We start from the raw sequence: 21,076 nt of genomic DNA, 5'->3' as shown, positions 1-21,076 counted from the left end.
AATTTTCTCTTCCGCTTTCTTCCAGTTTAAATTTGTAAGCACTAGCTCCTTTCCCCCTTGGGTCTCTTTCATGCTCTTTTTTTCTTCAAATACCACCTCGTCCTTGCCTTGGAAAGATTCGGCTGTTATTTTTTGGATGTAATTTATTGCTGCTTCTCCTTCCAGTCTGTTTTCATCTTCGTCTAGGATATGTTGTTGTATTGTTGTTGACTTCCTGCCTAATAATTTTATGTCATTCCAAAATATTCTAGGTGCGACCTTCTTTTTCTCACGTATTTCTGACAACCAACTTTCACTTTCACCTTTTAATTTTGCTTGCACCAGTGTTTGAACCATAGACTTTTTCTCCCGGTATATTTCCCATTTACTGGTTACTTCATCCTGTGGCAACTGCGCCTTCTTTGCCTGCCTGTGCTCTCGAGATGCTTTCTGTCGTTCGGCGATCGCTTCTCGTATCTCCTTGTTCCACCAGCTTTTCGGTTTCTTTTTTCCTTTCCAATGAACATGTTGTTTCTCTTTCCGTATTTCTGTCGTTACTACACTTAGAAGCTCACCATATTCCCACCCCTTACTTGGCAACTTGCCAATTTCTTCCTCCACTCTAGTGACTATATTTGCTATTTGTTCAGCGTTCAAATTTGGACTGGCCATTTTGCTTTCGTTGCTCTCTTTCCCAACTACATATCCCATTTTGAAAATGATGCGTTTATGGTCACTCCCTATGCTGCTAAACCCTTCCTCATCGATGACCATTTCTCTCAACTTATCATGAATTCCTTCTGTCATCAGACAGTAATCAATGGTCGATTGCCGGTTTCCCACTTCCCACGTGATCTGTCCTTCACACTTAGGCCCTGTATTCACGATCACGAGGTTATGTTGCTCGCAAAGGTCTAGCATTGACTTCCCGTTATTGTCGGTATAGCCATCTAAATCCTGTATGTGGGCATTCATGTCACCTAATAGGACTATCTCAGCACCATTCCCGAAACCCCTAATATCAGCGCTTATGCATTCCACTAACTCTTTATTCTTCTCTGTGCAATTTATTCCGGTCCACAAATACGTAACTCCAAGCCAAGTTTATTTCCCACTCATTGTACCTGATAACCAAAGATGCTCTTGACATTGTGAATTGACATTGACATGCTCTTGACATTTGGCTCCCTGATGGATGAGCATTCCGACTCCCCCTCCATTTCTTTCCGACTTAGTTCTGTTGCACCCTTCCCATACATAATTCTCAATAACTGGCGGCTCTTCTGAGTCTCTAAGGTGCGTTTCTGTAACCGCATACACCCCTATTTGTTCTCTATGTAACTGCTCCTCAATCTCTGCCCACTTTTCCTTTCTTCTGCCGCCCTGCATGTTTATGTAGCCTATTGCATGGCGAGCTCTTGTTCTTGCTTTCCTCCTTTTTCTCTTATCGACGGCGATGCTCTTCTGCTGTTCCCCTAGGGGACCGTCTTTATTACTACCAACTCTGACCTCCTGAGCGCCCGCGGGCCCCCTAAAAAAGCAACAGCGCGACCCCCAAGTCGCCAGCCCACTTCTCGCGCTAGCCTGTAATTGAAGTGGATCCCATCTCGTTTAAAACCACCACAACTTCTCACTTCCCTGTTTACTTCGACAACCTCGAAGCCTTTCTCTCGGCTCATTTTCCATATTGCCTCATTGGCAGCCATTACGGCTCTTTGTACGTGACTGTCACGCACAGGCACCTCTGGCACCGTGCACACCACGATCTGCACCTGAGGGGATAGCTCGCGCAAGTCGTCCACCCCCTTCGCCAAGCGCTGGGCTAGTCCTGGCCCTTTCCTGTTTAGGACGTCATTTAGCCCACCTGCTACTACGACAAGGTTGCGAGCGTGGGCATTTTCCGTGAGCTTTTCTTTTGCTCGCTCCATGACAGAACTCAGTGTCCGCCCTGGAAATGTGCCTACCGCCACTCTTTTGTCGCCTTTCACCCTCTCCACAATTGCTTTTGAGCACCCAGCCATGTTTGAGTCGCCAGCGATAATCACCCTTTCACTCTCTCTTACCTCTCCCTGCTTCCCGGCTTCCTGTGGCTGCAGCGTCGCCTCACTCGAGGCGTGTTGCGCTGCTTCGCTATAGCTACGCCGATTCACCGGCGGCGAGCTGGCGACCGCTTGCTTTGGCTCCCTGCCTCCCACTTCGCCCTCGCTTTGGTGCCCTGACCCGACATTATCCGCTGCCCGAGTCTCAAGAGCGTCGAGCCGCCTTTGCAGTTCGGCGCTCCTTTCTTTCGCCTCCCCAAGCTCGGCCACAGTCCTCACCAACTGCGCGGCCTGGGCCGCCTCCACCTTGACGAAATTTCCAACCTTCGCCTGCAGTGCTACCCGCTTCTCCTGCTCCTCCCTCAGGTTTGCCTTAAGCTCTTCAAACTTAGCCGCCCAATTCCCTTCCAGTTTTTGGACGGCTTCCTTGACGCCCTCGCACGACCTGCACGTGAAGCTAGACCCCACCGCTTCTGCTAAATTCTGGAATTCAGTCTCGTAGAGGAAGCACCAGCGCAGGCACTCGTCGCACTGCACTTGCTCCCCGTCCCCCGCGGCCTTCACGTTTTTCGATTTCATCGCTAGGCCTACCTCCCTAGGCCCAACGAGCAAGTTCGCCGAATCACTCACGCAAATCCGACCTCGACCGCTATCCCAAACAAAAACAAAGAATTATCACTCCCTACTCTATGTAAGAATCCGAAGAGCTAGCTGAAAGAACTACCCCCTAGGCCTAACGGGGGAGCCGCCAGACCTAGACAAAGCCGGTACGTTTCCTACTCCTACCAAAAATTCAAAATTTGCGCCCCTACTCCATGCAAAAGAAAACACTTCAAAACACTAGCTAATAAAGATAAAAGAGCACTTAGCTACGAGCGAAGTCGCTGAAGCCTCGTCCACAGGAGCGTCCGCGAGCCACGACCAACCACTACGGCAGAGAGCGCATTCGCTGCGTTGCATACGAGAGCGCATTCGTTGCGCGCACTCTGGCGGATGCCGAGTTTTTCTCGCAGAAAGTCTGAGTAGCAAACTTATTTTTTTGGTAGTGACTACAGTGACGGGGCCCGGCGCTTTAACCTCTGCCCTGCAGTGACAGGGCCCGTCTCCATAACCACAGACGGGACCGTCAACACTGTAGCGACGTCAATGGCCGCACTTCTTTCAAACCATAGAGGAGGCTATGTTCAAACATTCTATGCAAACACGCCCTCGATACCGACAACGTTATAGTGACGGCCCCGTCGGTGTAGTGTTCTTGTTAAAGCGACGGGCCCCGTCACCATAGTGTGGATGTTAAAGTACCGGGCCCCGTCACTTGTGAATTTATCGAGGGCATGCCAGTGCTCCGAGACGCTTGGTGCGTTTCGATTTGGGCACATAGACAAGCCCGATCGTTGCAATTAATAGCAATTGTACGCGTTCTCGGCGTCTTCTGCACTTCGAAGAATAAAGATTGCGCTGAAATATACGACAATAAGATTTTAATAGCGTAATATACAAAGCTACAAGAACGTCTGAATCCATAAGCACGAAGATCAGACAAATCCATGTACTTCCCATCATTCCCATGGTAGGACAACGACTGCAGCGCCAGAGTTCCCTCTAGTAATTTTTGTAGGAAACTCTATGCTTTTCTTAAAGGAGTACTGACACAAAAATTTGAAGTCGAGATAACTTGCGAGATCGATTTAGTGGGTCACACACACATCGTGTGTAAAATATCAGCGGCGAATATCGCTTAGAACATATTTAAAATCAATTTTATAGTACGTGCGCGCAGCCAACCGTAAAACAGAGCCCCTCGCGACATTGACATCACCCGGGTCTGTAAATAGCCAAGAAAACGCTACGTCATGTGGCTACGTCACGAATTTTCGTTGGCTGCCATGCGGCTTTACAGCGGGAGACACACGGTCCGATTTTGGTGTCGGAAGGTACACGAAGATTTGGTGTCGGAAGGACACACGAAGATTTTGGTGTGACGCACCGGAACGGCAGCCGGAATCGAGGTGTTTTGCCGTGCCGAAGCGCCGGATCGGACGTCCGGCGTGCGACAAACCGGGCAGATTTTCATCGTCCGACGCGTCCGACAATCGCACCGTCGTCTGGCCGCAGCCAATGACAGCGCGGCTGGCATGTGACGTTCCCTCCACGGAGGCGGCGCTGGCTGGCCGGTTTTTCGCAGTGTTTTTTTTCTTTGCCTGCTGCAGTTTGTTTCCGACACGAAATAGTTACCAGTTCAGTAAAATTATCCCGACGTGTGCCTCTTATTCAAAGCAACGCCTAGTACACTAGGACTAAGCTACTGGCGAGATCAGGAGACGCGACGCGAGGGCATTTCGCGGGCAGACAGCACACACCGACCGTCTGAGCGAGGCTGCTCGCTTTGCTTGCACGTTTGCCCTTCGCAACGACTGCGTCGAGTAAACCAATTCTATTTAATTACGGGCGACCTAAGTGTACAGTGTTAATTGTTTTGGCAAACATAAGCGCTCTTCGACGAGCTCGGGTTGGATCGTAAGCGCCGTCGGCCGCGGCGTCTGCCTAGCTAGGCCTACCTGCCCTATCGCTGGCTGTTAGCGGAGTCGTCAGTGGACGACGCGCCGTCGTGAAGTGTTCTGTCACTCGCAGGGGCATAACGTTATTGGCAGTGTTCGCGTAAAGCGACGCAGTGTTCTGGAGAGTTGTTTATATTGCGTTTCTCGACGTGGCTCTGAAGTCAAGCTGGAGGGCTGGATCTGGGCGGAGCTTACGCGCCGCTCAATCTTTAGGATGCACGCACCGTGTGTCCCGAATCATCGCATGCCGCATGCCGGCGCCGCACGTCGGATCGGACGCCGAATCGTACTGTGTGTCTCCTGCTTTACACGTGCTCGCCGTCGCCGGCCGCAATATCCGAGTCGCTGCTCTCCAGTGGATCAAATTGAAAGTGATTGGCCACGTCTAATACGGCGGCGACTCCCACATGCAGGAAATCTTCGCCGCTGGACGACGAAAACGAGGACGACGACGACGATGATGGCGAGGATATGGCAAACCACGTGCAGGCGTAGCAGACGACTAGCAACACGAAGCTCGCGTGCCGGCGCGCCGCATGCTGGCTGCGCGGCAGAGCATACGTCATGGCTTTTTGCGAACACGTGACCACTTTGTTTACACTCCCGGTGGACCGTTTCGTTGCTCTCTGAAACCGAAACTTGGACTGGTCGCTACAAGAAAGACTGCAGATAATTACCTGTCGCGCTCTGAAGTAAATGAGGTCTCGTGCCGTGATTACTGGGTCATTAACTACTTATTAAAGCAGAAAAAAACACATGGATTTTTTTTGTGTCAGTACTCCTTTAAAGCCATATGAACGAGGCATACTCATGCAAAAGGAGCTTCGAGGCGAGTTCTATACTCCAGACAATTTTTCTGCCACATGATGAGATGCTTCGTGCGTCTCATCTGGTATTGCTAGTGGCATATCCCTTTACGTGGGGCTTCTTAAGCGAATGCCTCAGATCTATTTCAAGGTCGCGTTGTGAGCTACAGAAAATATCAACTGTCCGAAGGAAGGCCGGAAGCGAACCAAAGCAGGTGCTGACGTGTATAAGAGATGATTACTGATTAGCAAAGCAATAATTCATTTGTGATTGGATTAAGATGAATTAAGGTGTATTAAGGAGGATTAAGGAGAATTAAGGTGGATTAAAGTCGATGAAAGTTGATTAGGGTAAATGAAGGTGGATAAAGGTGCATTATGGAGGAATATGGTGGATTAAAGTAAATAAAGGAGGATTAGTGCTGATTGCCGAGGATTAAGGTGCATTAAGGAAGATTAGGGTGGATTAAAGTCGATGAAGGTAGATTAGGGTGGATTAAAGTGAATAAAAGACGATTAGGGTGGACGAAGGTTAATTAAGGTGCATTAAAGAGGTTAGGGTGGGATACTGAGAAATAATGAAGGTAGATTATGGTGAATTAATAACCCGCCGTGGTTGCTCAGTGGCTATAGGCTGCTGAGCACGAGGTCGCGGGATCGAATCCCGGCCACGGCGGCCGCATTTCGATGGGGGCGAAATGCGAAAACACCCGTGTACTTAGATTTAGGTGCACGTTAAAGAACCCCAGATGGTCAATATTTCCGGAGTCCCCCACTATGGCGTGCCTCATAATCAGAAAGTGGTTTTGGCACGTAAAAGCCCATATATTATTATTATTATTATTATGGTGAATTAAAATGAATTAAGGCATATTAAGGAGGCTTAAGGCCAATTAATGTGCACGAAGGTTTAGTGTGGGTTAAGGTTTATTACAGTGGGCCTTAGAACCATAATCCTCCTTAATCCAGCCTAATCCTCCTTTATCTTCGTTGACGACCTTAATCCTTCTTAATCCACTTTAGTCCCCCCTAATCGGTCTTAATAATCCTTTGTCAACCCTAATTCACCTTAATGCTCCTTCATCCGCCTTAATTTTCTTCTTATACACGTTCATCATCCATGTACCAATCGACCTTAATCCTGCTTAATATACTCTAATCTACTTTATTACACTATAATCCACTTACATCAGCCCTGATCCCCCTAATAGGTCTTAATCATCCTTTATCAACACTAATTTACCTTCACCTACCCTAATCGACCTTAATCCTCCTTCACCCACCTTAAAATTCCCTAATCCTTGTTCACGTACCCTAATCCACTATAATCGGTCTTAGTACTCCATCAACCCTAATTCATCTTAATCAACCCAGTATGCCTTAATACACTCTAAGCTTCCCTTATCCGCCTTAATTCAACCACTAATGTGACATTAATTAACTTTGCTAATCATTCTCTTATACAGGGGTGGACATGCTTTGGGTCACCTCTGGCCTTTATTGCGTCAAGTGATATTTTCTGTGCACAACGCGACCTTGAAACATACAGATCTGAAGGTTTTCGCCTTAAAACTTAAAAAAAAGAACGCAATGTGGACTAGCTTGCGCTCATCACCCGCAAAATCACGGGTATACTTGGCACTAACTTTTTCATGGCTTGCATTCACTGTATATGACTAGAAATAATAGCTCCTCTACAAGCCGCTATTTAAATTTTCAGTAAAACAGGCAACGGATCCTAACAATCGCGAAAAGTGCGATCGAGAGGCTGTATCTTCGCACATAATTGTTCCGGATAGCAGTATCTACAGTGCTGCGTTTCCGACTGAATAAAGGTACGGACACACTAGCGTCAAAACGCGCGCGGTACGCCGCCGGCGGCAAGAACGCCGCGCGGCAGATAGGCCACATCGGTTGTGTGTGCGGCGGCCGCCGCCGAGTCACGTGACAGCGCTGATCTCGCCTTGTCTCGAACTGCGCGAGCATAGGCGCGACATCGCCGTTGTCGCGCGCTTTTTCCTTGCTCGGAGCAGGCCAGCTCCTCGTCCCTCGTTATCTACCGCGCTGATCGCGTTGATTCCTGCAATGGCAGATGCAGACGACGATGTTCTGACGACGATGAGCGTTTTGGTCATTGTGTGTTCTCTGCTGTTGCGACGGCGGCGCGCGCAAAAGGCACGTAGACGAAGGTTTTGGGTGCACCCCTGCTGGCGCTACCGAGACGTCGAGGGGCAAGCGAATGTTTTGCTCCGCAGCACACCGCTAGAGCACTCTAAACAAGTGTGCTCACCCCCGCACATTCCTGCCGACGTGAACATTCAGCGGAAGCTCAGATAAAGAATGAAAACAACTCACCAGTCAGATCGAATGTTTTGCCAATGATCACCCACCGGTTCATTTTGGCGTCCTTGTATTTATAATCCGGATGGGTTTTATCATATAGAAAAGGGAACAAGCGAACAGTCTCTAGAAATTGCTCCATCATATTCTGCCGGTTCAAATTCATTTTTCCCCGTGGATGCACACGTGGATGCACATAAAGCAGTCGCGGCTGGCTCGGAGCGCTCGGTCGTCGATCGTGGTTCCGCCGCCGCCGCTGGAAGTAACTTCGGCAGTAGCCAAGAGGTGGCGCTTAGGAGAAAGCCCGGACGTCTCTCATTGGTTCGCGGCACGCGGCAAGCCGCCGAAAATGGGTCCTGGACCCATCCTCTGCGCGGCAGACCAAACCGGTTCCGCGGCAGGTTTCGCGGCACGCGGCGCGCCGCCGGCGGCGCGCCGCGCGCGTTTTGCCGCTAGTGTGTCCGTACCTTAACAACAGTTAGCGACGTGCGAGGTGATCGAGCCGCCGCAGAATATTAAGCATACTCAGGACAACCGCATTTTTATGCAACGTACAAATTGCCGCAACAAAAACGCTGGTGAGTAGGCCGGAAGAATGAAAAAATGGCTGTGGCTTAGGTAAGGTTAAGCCCAGGATGCGAAGCATACTAGCCTTTATTTTAGTTGTTGAACCACTGTTTAGCCTGGTGAACTGCTGTTGCTTGGCTATATTTGGTTCGGCTAGACGAAGAAACAACTCATGCATTACTGCTTCGCCTTCAAGAGTGGAACGCGACAGCGTTCCCGTCGACCCGCCAAGGGGTGTAAGACAATGGGCTACAGGGCAGCGACTACGCTCCCCGCATTGGACGCGGTGAGCGTCGAGCAAAGCAGCGTTCGGCGCGGCAACGAAATGTGCGCCTGAGCAAGAGACGCACGCCTTAGAAACAGCTCGTTTCTAAGGCAACACCGCATTCACTAGAGGCGCTTTTGTACCGCTTTGAAGCATCGTACTCGTGGCTCAGTGGTAGCGTCTCCGTCCCACACTCCGGAGACCCTGGTTCGATTCCCACCCAGCCCGTCTTGCAAGAGTTGAGCCAAAGCCACTTCTCCTCTGTCGTGACGTCACGGTGTCACGTGGTTTCAAGGCGACACCGCCGCGCCTGAGGAGCTGGGTTGAGCTCTCGTAATATGCTTCGCATAAAAATGCAGCATTACATGATTCTTTGCTACAAGCAATAAGAAAGACGCCTCACCTAGCAAACAACGCTGTTCTTTGTGGGAGAAAAGTTCTTTCGGCTAATGTTATGCAGCCACTGCTTCCTGCGGAAGCCGTCACGCTTTCCTTGTGATATCATATAAACGGCATAACCATCGTTAGGCTTTTTGCTGCAGTTATATGCGCAATAGCACGGCAGAGTGCTAGTACATAGAGCAGGAAACACTACACATTTGCTAAGCCGAGCTAAAGCGCCGAGCCAGCCGAGCCGAGAGAAATGGCGCGAACGAAAAAGAAAAACACAAGCAAGGCGCAAGGTCCACGCGTTTCCAAGGGCAACGGTGGGGAGACCAATCGTCGTGCGGCAAAACGTGGGCAAGCCTGGCTGCCGCGGTGGGGGGACGCACAATGGGCGAGGATGAGGCGAGGAGGTCGCGCGGCTGCGGCAGAGTTCAAAGAGTGGCAGTACTTTCAAATTATCAAGGGACTTTAGAACGGCCAGATTAGTTGCGCCAGCTGGTGGTGCAAAGCTCAACCACACAAACACAAAACCAATTACTATATTTTGCTTAGCTGCTGGCGTAAATTTTCGACAGTGGCGTAAACGTGATCACGAGTCGTCGATGCCGAAAATTTGCACCAGCAGCGAAGCTGGATATAGTCGTTACTTCAGTTTTAGCTCTGTGTTTGTCTGGTTGAACTCTACGCCACCAGGTGGCTGCACCGCTTTGGTCAGTCCCGATTAAACCCTCGCAAATCCGACATCAGCCCCCCCCCCCCCCCCCTCCCCCGTTTGCCGGAATAGCGGAGAGGCTGAGCTTATCCATCAATGTCGGGGCCCATAGAAAGCGTCGCAAACACCTCCCAGTACGAGATAATAACTCAAAGTAACTACGCCAGCCTGATATCATGTATCGGTTTCCAGTTTCTGTTTCGAACGGTTACGTCCGAGGGCGTCACTGATCAGCGCCAAACGCTGTAAGCATACCTGTTGCGTTTCCCTCACTACAGTGTATTCTTTGTCTAGCCCTGGGCTCCAGCAGTCCGGATCTTCTTTTGCGGCGCTTCGTGCCAGGCCGTTAGGCCTCACGCCGTAGGTCCCACGCCTGGCCGCCCCGTCGAAGCTACGACAAACTGGCGACGAGGATGAACCTTTTCTGCTACTACGAGTGCCGGATCCTGCCCGGACGCCGCTAGCACTGTACCTTTGCCACATCCGGCTGCAAAGCGCGTTCCGTCGCCATTCCCCTACTAAAAACTGGCGGCGAGGATCAACGCTTCCATGCCGTTTTGCTGCCGCAGACGCCGGTTCCTGCCCGTACGCTGCCAGCGTTCCACTTGTACAACGTCCAGCTGCGCAGCGCGTCGACAGGGTAAACCGGTTGTTCTGTTTGTTGCTTGCCTCTGGCGTTCTACTACGGCACCTATACGGCTGCCCGGCATGCAAGACGCTACAAATACTACCTCTGCTCCATTAAATTAAGCTCAACTTCCCGATCTTTGTTCCTGGTGCCCAGCATGGCGTTCGTGCACCCCATGTCACCTTTCCTTGCCCCACCTGGTACTCCTTCGGTACCGTGGCTCACGTGGAAACGTTCTTTTTGCACGTTTCTCCATTTTACTAAGTAACTTAAGCTTTGAGGGGCAGCGTCTCTATACGACCTCGCGTCGCAAACTGACTTGACGACTGCAATGTTCGAAGACATTCTTCTCATATTCGACCAGCATTACGAAGAAACGACCAATCCCCTGGTGCATCGTATTATCATAAGGGACAGAAAGCAACGACCCGGGATAACCTTTCAAGACTTCGTCACCGCATTACGAAGGCTAGCGCCTGCTTGTGCGTTCGGCGCTTGGCACGACGAGTCCCTTCGCCACCAAATCTTGCAAGTCCTCGCGTCAGCAAGAATACGGGACATGTTACTCTATGAAAGATTGTCCCCCACGCTCAAGAAAGCCGAGGAAATCGGACGAAGCGTGGAACAAGTTCACAAGGAACTTCAAGTTTTCAACATCTCGTCGTTTCATCGCGTCTCGACGCAACGTCAAGATGGCGTCGCCAGCCATCACCTTCTCCACCCAGTTGCGCAAGATCGCGGTCCTCGCCACCCTTCTCCCTCGACCAGGTCATTTCAACATGGCTCTCAACGGCATGGCGGAAAGTCGCGACCTGGGGAGGCCGGCCAACATGGCGCCCGGCCCGAACTCCGCGAAGCCAGTCGAGACTTCGCGGTCCATTGCTACCGGTGTGGTTCAACTGACCACATCGCATCTGATCCAGGCTGTCCGGCCAAGCACGTTACCTGCCGTGCGTGCGGAAAAATGGGATATTACGCTACAGTTTGCCGTTCGAGGAACCGAACGCACCGACAGTCCCATGCTCGAGCGCAGTTTGTTTCCGCTACCACCGATACAGAATCAGCCACTACAGTCCCGTATGTGCTTATAATGGAAGCGCCGAATTCCCGTCCGGCAATAATTTACACGACGAAGTCTTGTAAATATAATTTGCACGACGAAGTCGGCGAAGTTGCTCGTAGATACAGGAGCTACGGTGTCGCTGATGAACAGCTCCCTGTACGAACATGTCAAGGTTTTCCCCTTATCTCCTTCGAGTCTTCGACTCAAGAATTTGGAGCACGAAATTTGGCATTCAGGACATTTCTCCGTGCTCGTCAAGTACCGCAACAAGGCTGCAGTAGTGACATTTCACGTCACGAACCAAGGCACTTCTCTTCTGGGCTTGGACGCCATTCAAGCGTTGGGCATTGACATTGAAGGGTCTTCGCTCACATGTCAACAAGTGTCAGGAGTTCCAGCTGACCCAAGCGTTCAGCTTTCGTCTCTACCGCTTCGCCCAACTGTTCTCAGGATAGTTTGGACTTGTAAAGGGCTTCATCCACAAGGTAGGTCTTCGGCCTTCAGTACAGCCAGTCTCAGCGAAAGTGCGTCCTCTGCCCTTGGTTCACCGTGAGCAAGTCTCCGCCGAACTGCTACGGCTGGTAGCTGATATCATCGAACGAGTCTCAGCGTTCGAGTGGATTTCTCCGCTCGACGTGGTTCGGAAGAAAGACAATTCCATTCGACTGTGCGTCGATCCTAGACAACTCAACAAGGCTATCGTCATCGACGCCTTTCCACTACCGAGGGCTGACGAACTGTTGCATCGACTCGCTGATGCTACTGTCTTCAGTAAGTTGAACGTACTGTCCTCTTGTTATCAGGTTTTGTTGTCCGAGAAAAGCCGTGAGCTTACTAAATTGATCACTCACGACAGTCTCTTTCGCTATAAGCGTGTGTGTTTCGGATTGGCCTCTGCGCCGTCCGCTTTTAAGCAAATAATGTCTTCTGTTTAAAAAAATTGTCTAGGCACCTTGTGCTACCTTGATGATGTTCTTGTGTGGGGTCACACTCAACGTGACCACGATAGATACTTGCAAACTGTCCTGTCCAGAATAAGTAATGCAGGCATGCAACTTAACCACAAGTGTTTATTCAGTGTCCCAGAATTAACTTTCGTAGGACATAAAAGTTCCGCAAACGGTATTTCGCCGATGGATAGAAAAATCCAGGCAATCGTGGAGGCACCACAGCCTAAGGACAAAAACGTTCTACATTCATTTCAGGGCCTTAAAGGAAATTATTACGCTAAATTTATCCTAGTGAAATCGTTGAGGAAACTCGTACAGCAAGGACAAGCCTTTGTCTGGGATCGGGATACTGAATACAGCTTTCAGAAAGATAAAACCGCGCTTGCATTACGCCTGGTGGTGCGGATGTTTCAACCGCATCTTCCTATTGTGACGGTTGATGCTTCTGACGTTGGCATAGGAGCCGTCCTACAGCAGAAATGCGGAAATGTGCTCACTACAGTGGCTCTTACATCTAGAATGTTATCTTCCGCAGAACCACGGTACTCCCTAGGCGAACAGGAAGCACTGACATGTCTGTTTGCGTGTGAACACGTGCACATTTACTTGTAGGGTAGGCAGTTGACATTGCGAACTGATCACCAAGCTCTTGTCACATATTACTGTCTTCAAAGGGTTCTGGGCAGCGTCCATTAAGAATTTCAAGGTGGAGTACAAAGTTACTATATTACAATTTCAACATTGAGTACTGTAAAAGTGACCAAAATGACATTGCGGACGCATTGTCGCGCTTATGTTTTCCTCCCGAATCTGAACAAGCACTAGATCATGTATTACAAAGGAAGAGTTCCAAGCAGCTACACAGACAGATCCAGTTTGCCAAGCGATACAAGAAAAAAAAGAATAGTAAGAGGATGGAGAAATGCTGCGGATCTTCCGCCAGAATTATAGGCCTATGCTGCCGTACAGTCCCAATTGTCCTACGTGGATAATCTGCTTCTCCGAGGTGAACGTGTCGTTCCTCCTGTTTCCTTGCGTCAGAAACTACTGTCCATTGCTCATGAGGGTCATTTAGGCATCACGAAAACAAAGCTCAGACTGAGAGTCATCTACTGGTGGCCTCACAGTTGAGGAACTGGTCGGAAACTGCTCTGTGTGTCAAAGAGCAGATGAATCTGCCAAACCGTCTTTTGCTCCATTACAACCTGTGGAATGGCCATAAAGCATGAAAAAAATGAGCTATAGACATAACAGCACCTCTTGATCGTGCTCCACAGCATGCACGTTTTGCTTTAGTCATTATTGACTATCCTTCCAAATGGCCCCAAGTTGCGTTTATGCCTTCAGTCACATCCGAAACCATCATGCGCAGTCTTATCTCCATATTCAGTAGAGAAGGATTTCCCGATGTTAAGTGTCCGACAATAGACCACAATTTGTTTCTATAGAGTTCCAGAACTTCCCGAAGGAGAGAGGCATTAAGCATTTCTTGTCTTATCTTTACTACCCATAGGCCAATGGCCAGGTAGAAAGATTTAACCGTGTCCCCAAAGAGTTCATACAGATTGCTATTTTTGAACAGCGAGACCTCAGGTTTGCGGTCTTAGAATACTTGGAAATTTACAGGTTTACTCCACATAAGACTACAGACGTGTTTCCAGCTATGCTGCTCCATACTCCCGACTCGAGCAGTCCGGCTCTTGTTTTGCGGCGCTCCGCCCCGGGCCGTTAGGCCTCACGCCGTAGGTCCCGCATCCAGCCGCCCCGTCAAAGCTACTACAGCCAGGCCGGCCGAGCTGTTTTTCGCTAACTGCGTCACTAGACCCGGTTTTGTGCCGTAAACCTAAATTTGCTTGAAATGTGTCGCAGACTGTCAAACAAGATTTCTCACCTTGCCATAGTCCAATAGTGCAATGGTGCCTTGTCGAAATGCAAAAGGAAGGCAAGAAAACGCTGGGAGACCAACAAACAGGCTACATACAAAAGAGACCGGTCGCCGGATAGGCGAACTTCACAGGCGCAGCCGTCCTCGCTCGCTTTGGCGGCACGTCTGGTGCATGACGCATCATATGGCGCGTCTGGCGGGCCGCTAGCTTGTTGCTAGGTCATCATCATCATCAGCCTGGTTACGCCTACTGCAGGGCAGAGGCCTCTCCCATACTTCTCCAACTAACCCGGTCATGTACTGATGGGGCCATGTAGTCACTGCAAACTTCTTAATCTCACCCACCCACCTAACTTTCTGCCGCCCCCTGCTACGCTTCCCTTCCCTTTGAATCCAGTCCGTAACCCTTAATGAGCATCGGTTATCTTCCCTCGTCATTACACGTCCTGCCCATGCCCATTTCGTTTTTTTTATTTCAACTAAGATGTCATTAACTCGTGTTTGTTCCCTCACCCAATCTGCTCTTTTCTTATCCCCTAACGTCACACCCATAATTCTTCTTTCCATAGCTCGTTGCGTCGTCCTCAATTTAAGTTGAACCCTTTTCGTAAGCCTCCAGATTTCTGCCCCGTACGTGAGTACTGGTAAGGCACAGATGTTATACACTTTTCTCTTGAGGGATAATGACAGCCATTTGTTCGTGATCTGAGAATGCCTGCCAAACGCACCCCAGCCCATTCTTATTCTTCTGATTATTTCAGTCTCATGATCCGGATCCGCGGTCACTACTTGTTCTAAGTATATGTACTACTTGCTCTAAGTAGATCTCTACAGAGACTGTTGAACATTAATTTAGTTTTCTGCAGATTAATTTTTATGCCCACCTTCTTGCTTTGTCTCTCCAGGTCAGTGAGCATGCATTGCAATTGGTCCCCTGATTTACTAAGCAAGGTCATCAGCGAATCGCAAGTTAAAAAGCTATTCTCCATTAACTCTTCTCCCCAATTCTTCCCAATCCAGGTATCTGAATACCTCCTGTAAGCACGCTGTGAATAGCATTGGAGGGATCGTATCTCCCTTCCTGACTCCTGTCTTTATTGGGATTTTGTTGCTTTCATTATGGAGGACTACGGTCGCTGTAGAGCCGCTATAGATATCTTTCAGTATTTTTACATACGGCTCGTCTATACCCTGATTCCGTAATACCTCCATGACTGCTGAGGTTTTGACTGAATCAAACGCCTTCTCTTAATCAATGAAACCTATATATAAGGGTTGGTTATATTCCACACATTTCTCTATCACATGACTGATATTGTGAATATGGTCAGTTGTTGAGTAGCCTTTACGAAATCCTGCCTGGTCCTTTGGTTGACAGAAGTCTAAGGTGTTCCGGATTCTATTTGCGATTACCTTAGTAAATACTTTGTAGGCTTTGTTCTAGCTAACGCAAGAAAAATAGGTCGCGAAGTATAAGTTCATTTATTCGCAAAACTTTTTCGATATAGCGGCAAAGAATAAAAAGAAATAAAATAAAACGTCTGGAAATGTACTTCAGTCTTTTTGACGATGCTCGCGTCAACTAACGGATGAAAGTAACACTAGGCGAAACGTGTTTTCAGTCGCTAGTTTATGTCGAGTGTCCCCTCTTGTTGAATTTCTTTCTGTATGCCCCCCTCTTGAACGCGTGCGGCGTAAGATGGTGACGTCGTGGCGGTGGCGTAAGCATTCAACCTAAATTCACTCGTTCTCGTAGAAAAAGAGAGAAAAAGAAACGCGTTTAAGAATCGTGAGATGGTGCGGCCATGAAATGGGATTTATTTCCGTGCACGCCCGCTAATCGGCATGAAGAAAAATATTAGGAAATAGTGCAAGTAACAAAGGAAGACGAAGTAAATTTAGGAGGCGTCATCTTCTTCAACGCGCCTGGCAGCGTTCCACCAGGTAGTCTGTGGCCCCGCGTCCGCTGTGGTCAAGAGGGAAGCGAAGGAGACAGCTTCATCTGCTGACCGCCGCCTGTTTTCCAGGGTAAGCGAAAGCGTTTTTGCACGTAGGGCAAGGCCGCCAGCGGATTCCCCTCAGTAGCTCAGATTCACCCTTCCTTCGGCTATGTTCCGAATTGATCTCGAAGCAGGCGGAAGCGGGAAAAATTTGACAAAATCCGCCCGGCGAAATATGGGCGGAAAACAAGGCGGTGAGCCCGATCGGTCTCGGATAGAGGCGTGCGCCAAGACATCGGCGCGCCGCCGCCACCGCCGATGTTTCTTGTCGGCGAGATCGGCGCACCATTTAAAGGGACACTAAAGGCAAATACTAAGTCGACGTAGACTGTATTTACATTCCAGAACCATCCCAGAAACCTCGAAACGCTCGTTTCGTGCCAAGAAAAAGAGTTAATGAGAAAATTGCGTCTGAAGGGTCCGAATACCTTATTTCTTTTCGAAATTCAAATCTTCCGCTACCCGACCGGGGGGAGTGGTGACGTTGCATACACCATCACCACCCTTTGCTGCCGTCTGTGAGTAAAACTGCGCCCGACAGACGGCGGCACCAAGTCAAGACATAGCGGTGGATTCGCCGCTGCAGCTGCTTTTTGGTCAAGTGGCGTAGACCGTTCGGGCATGCCGCAACATTACATGGAAGCTGAATTTTCTGCTACTCGCAGTTTGTTGCGAGTTTCGCGAGGCAGCGAAACCAGCGCAGCACTACGCGATAACTGCTGAAACGCGAAAGCGTCGGTGGCGCGGAGTCAAGCGAAAACAAAACCTTTCGACCACCGGCGTCGTTCTCGGGGTAATTTCAATGAGTTTTTTCTAAAGAATAGAATAGAACTGGACAAGTAGCACTTTATTTCGCCCTATAATACAATAAAGGGATGTTTTTTGTAACGAGTAGTTGAGTGCCAGTGATAGAATTCAACTGAGTGCATTCGTCATCAGGCAAGTACTTGAATGTCTTGGGGGAGCCTTTATTCATGTTCTGCATTTACCTCAATTTCTCGATGATTAAGGCTCTGTTTGCGATCATATTGACGCCTTAGAGATTCGCGAGCACTAATCTATCACTTTAGCTTGACTTGATATTTGCCTTCAGGGTCCCTAATCCATCCGAGTTCGGGGAGATTTCCGTCTGACTGTGAACGCAGCTACAGTTATAGAACACTACCCCCTACCACCACTGGCTTAGCCAGAAATTTCGTTCCGCGGGAGGGGGGGGGGTGCAGGAAGCTCACGTTGGAGCTCGGCCTCCTCACAGAATTTGCTGCGGGATCAAATACATGAGTAATAACTGCATTGCCATTGCCAAAGATACTGGAAATTCTTGGACGCTACGCACTGTCAAGACAAGTAAAATATGTATTTTTTCATAAAAGAATATATTCTTATGTCCCAGAAATTGTGCCAGAAATAACGGATATCAATGCTTCCATGTCTTTTGTCTATTTAAAAAGAAATAAGATATCACACGAACTTTAGAACTATATCAGTGCGAACCCAGCAAAGCAGTGCATACCGCTTATATGATAAATGTAAAGGCCGTGAAATGAACAAGTTGAGGACAAGTATTTCAATGAAACTTTGTCATTCAAAAACCTTGTTTACATTTTTGTACATACGCAACGGCCAGGGGAAATCTCAGTGACGCTGTCCTTCGTTCCAGTGTACTGCGCAGGAGCACCTGTCACCGGTCGTGTATTGTAATTGCATCGAAATTGTAGTCGCAACACAGATCACATATAAAAAGCAGCAGTTCAGCAAAATATACATTAGAAATACGAAGTACAATGGAATACACAAATGGGAAGATAAAACTTGATAAAAAGCAAAGAAGTGTCTCTGGAAACAAAGTTCACTGCATGTATCCACAAAACCTCGCAACAAGATATTTAAATATACGTATAAGTTTCCAATAAATCTACGGATCTAAGCAAAAATCACTGTATACAGGCTGTTTCAGCTAACTATAGCCAGAGTTTAAAAATATGCCGATGCACTCTAAGACGACGCGACCAAGTGCCCGCAGCTCACTTTTGTATGTAGTGTGTGACGCTACTTTCTGTATGTTGCTCAATTAGATTTTAGTCAAGATTAATAAACCAACTTCTGAAGTAAAGGAGCTACGAAAAAAGTTCTAATTAGAAAATTGCAGAGTGGTTTGCAAAACGCCCGAATAAACAGTTTCTGTCTTTCTATATATCAATAAAGTATTAGTGTATTTCAGCTTACTGATGATGCCTGCGAATTAAATAACACCAAGTGACATGCCCGCTTGTGCGTCGTGATTGCACTGATCCCAACGTTCCGCACACAAACATCCATAGGCGCGCTGCCGCTTACAAGGCGACAGGGCAGTGAAGTAGGCGTTGGCTGTGCCATTTACGCCAGCGATGTGCTCCCCTCGCGAAAGTTTGTTATAGCATTAACCAGACACAGTGGTTATCGCTTGTGCTGCCGGAAGTAACAAGTACGTCATTTCGCGATAGCTGTAAGCAAATTGAACATTTCTAAATAAAAAGAAACTCAGTTTTCAGAAGGCTGAAAATGGTAGAATAAGAGTATCCTAAGTGACCAGACATAGTCTTTCACTGAATTTGCGTTTTTTTTTCATGCGCTTTCACAGCAAGCGTTCGAGGAGGTCACTTTTTGCAGCGATACAACACTGGGATCTTCTGAGAAAGCTTGCTCTCGCTGCCTTGAGCACCGTCGGTGAAATGCTGTGGCAGTCTTCAGTTATATTCACCTGTAAGGCTTCTGGAGTCGTCGTTTCCGTCGTGTATACGTGATCCTTAATATAGGCCCAACAAAAAGTCAAGAGGGTTAAATTATGGGGTTTTACTAGCCGAACCTACTTTCATTTCATTTTATTTCCTTAAAGACCCCGTAGTAGGGGTATTACATAAGGGGTAGGAATACAACATATAAAAACAAGTGTTATAATGCATTCAATTCTGTAAATAAAAAGCTGTTATATCTTGAGCAAATTGTGAAGAGCAGGTGATGGCAGCGATTTGAGGAAGGCCATTTCAGTTTTTACATGCTCGGTAGAAAAATGAGGCTGAAAATGTATTTGTGCGTGAACGTGGTTGTGCTACCTGCTGGAGATGGCCGATGCGTCGTGACCGGCGCGTTGGGGGAACAATGTATGGTGGTCGATTGAGCGTCGAATAGTAGAACCTATGGAAGAGGGAAAGGGTGGCAATGCGGCGACGATGGGATAAAAGCGATAAGGAAGGCTCTTTTTTTAATGTTGATATGCTGACGTTGTAAGAGCATGTGGAATGAATATACCTGGTGGCGCGATATTGAACTGCCTCGAAGGCATTGGCGCGACATCCTTGACGCGGATCCCAGATGGCAGATGCGTATTCGAGCTCCGTTCTTGCCAATGATCTATAGGCTAACAGTTTTACATGCAATGGAGCGAGGCGAAGGTGACGTCTTAGAAATCCCAATGTCTTAGCCGATGAAATAACATTAGTAACATGCGCATTCCAGGTTAGATCATTAGTCAAGGTGATACCTAGGTATTTGTAGGATTCCACTGATTTCACGGGGACGTCACAAATCCGCTTAGAAAAGCGAAGAGGGTGATGACGACGGGTAAAAGAGACAAGTTAGCATTTATTAGAGTTGAGTGTCATCAGCCAAACATCACACCATTCTTGTATCCGGTTAAGGTCGGATTGAAGAGTTATTTGGTCAGTGATGGTATTGACTGCACGATAAATAATGCAGTAATTGGCAAACATACGGATATGGCAGGACACATGCAAGGGTGAGTCGTTAATGTAAATTAAGAAAAGGAGGAGGCCAAGGACGGACCCATGTGGTACGCCTGATATGACGAGCGTAATGTTTGAAGCGTGGTTATTAAATGAGACATACTGTGTGCGGTTAGTTAAAAATTGCTCAAGCCATTTTAGGATATCAGGATGCAAATGCAAACGAGAAAGCTTTAGTAATATGCGTTGATGAGCGATTTTGTCAAACGCTTTCGCATAATCCAAAAATATGGCGTCTGTTTGTATGTTACGGTCAAGGTTAGCATGAACATCATGAAGAAATAGTGCAAGCTGGGTCTCGCAAGAACGGCCCCTGCGGAACCCGTGCTGTGAAGGATGAAAGATGTTAACGTCTAGAAAGTTCATAATATGAGAGTAGATTACATGCTCCACGATCTTGCAGGGAACACTTGTCAATGAGAAGGGGCGGTAATTCAGGAGAAAATTTTTGTTGCCCGATTTGTAGACTGGAGTAACCTTCCCCATCTTCCACTCGTCTGGCATGGTGCCTGTGGAAAACGACAGTGAAAATAATATAGAAACTCTGCTGAAATATGTTTCGTGTTTTTTAGTAGCTTAGAGTTAATGTCGTTGATGCCAGATGATAAAGACAACTTAATATTTTCTATCACAGATAAAAGCCCACGTACTGCGAATGTGATGGCTGACATGTTGCATTGCATATTTGTGGTTGGCGGGGTTGGAAGTGTGTCCATTTCATTAGTGAAGACTGAAGAAAACGCGTTGTTGAACATATTAGCGCTGGTTAAATCTGCCACTGATTCACCCAGCTCGTTCGTAAGAATATTGATACGCGCTTCTTTGGGGTTCATCACCTGCCAGAATTTTCTTGGATTAGTAGGTAAAATGTTTGGGTTGGGAAAAAAGGTTCGCTTGGCATCTCGAATTCCGATTATGTACGCAGCTTCGGCAGCGTAATATTTCTCCCACGCAACTGAGCTTGCATTAACTTTAGCGTGGCGATAAAGGCGCTTTTTTATTTTCTAGTAGATTTAAGGATCTTAAGGAGTGTTAATGGTTGGATCGAATGGTTATCCTGGGAATAAATTGGTTCTTTAGTTCACATAGTTTGTTTTTAAACAACAGCCAGCTAT

General features: G+C 48.1%; 1 long non-coding RNA gene across 1 annotated transcript in view; it reads left to right on the top strand.

Annotated features, from left to right (window-relative positions):
- Positions 1-15,898: 15,898 nt before the first annotated feature.
- Positions 15,899-21,076, top strand: part of LOC135913291 (uncharacterized) — a 107,555-nt gene continuing 102,377 nt past the window's right edge. The window contains exon 1 of the long non-coding RNA XR_010567953.1: positions 15,899-16,207. This is a non-coding gene — a long non-coding RNA (uncharacterized lncRNA). The remainder of the gene's footprint in view (positions 16,208-21,076) is intronic.

The sequence above is a fragment of the Dermacentor albipictus genome, chromosome 6, assembly GCF_038994185.2.
Source record: "Dermacentor albipictus isolate Rhodes 1998 colony chromosome 6, USDA_Dalb.pri_finalv2, whole genome shotgun sequence".
NCBI classification, from domain to species: Eukaryota; Metazoa; Arthropoda; class Arachnida; order Ixodida; family Ixodidae; genus Dermacentor; species Dermacentor albipictus.
This window is presented reverse-complemented; position numbering and strand designations above follow the sequence as displayed.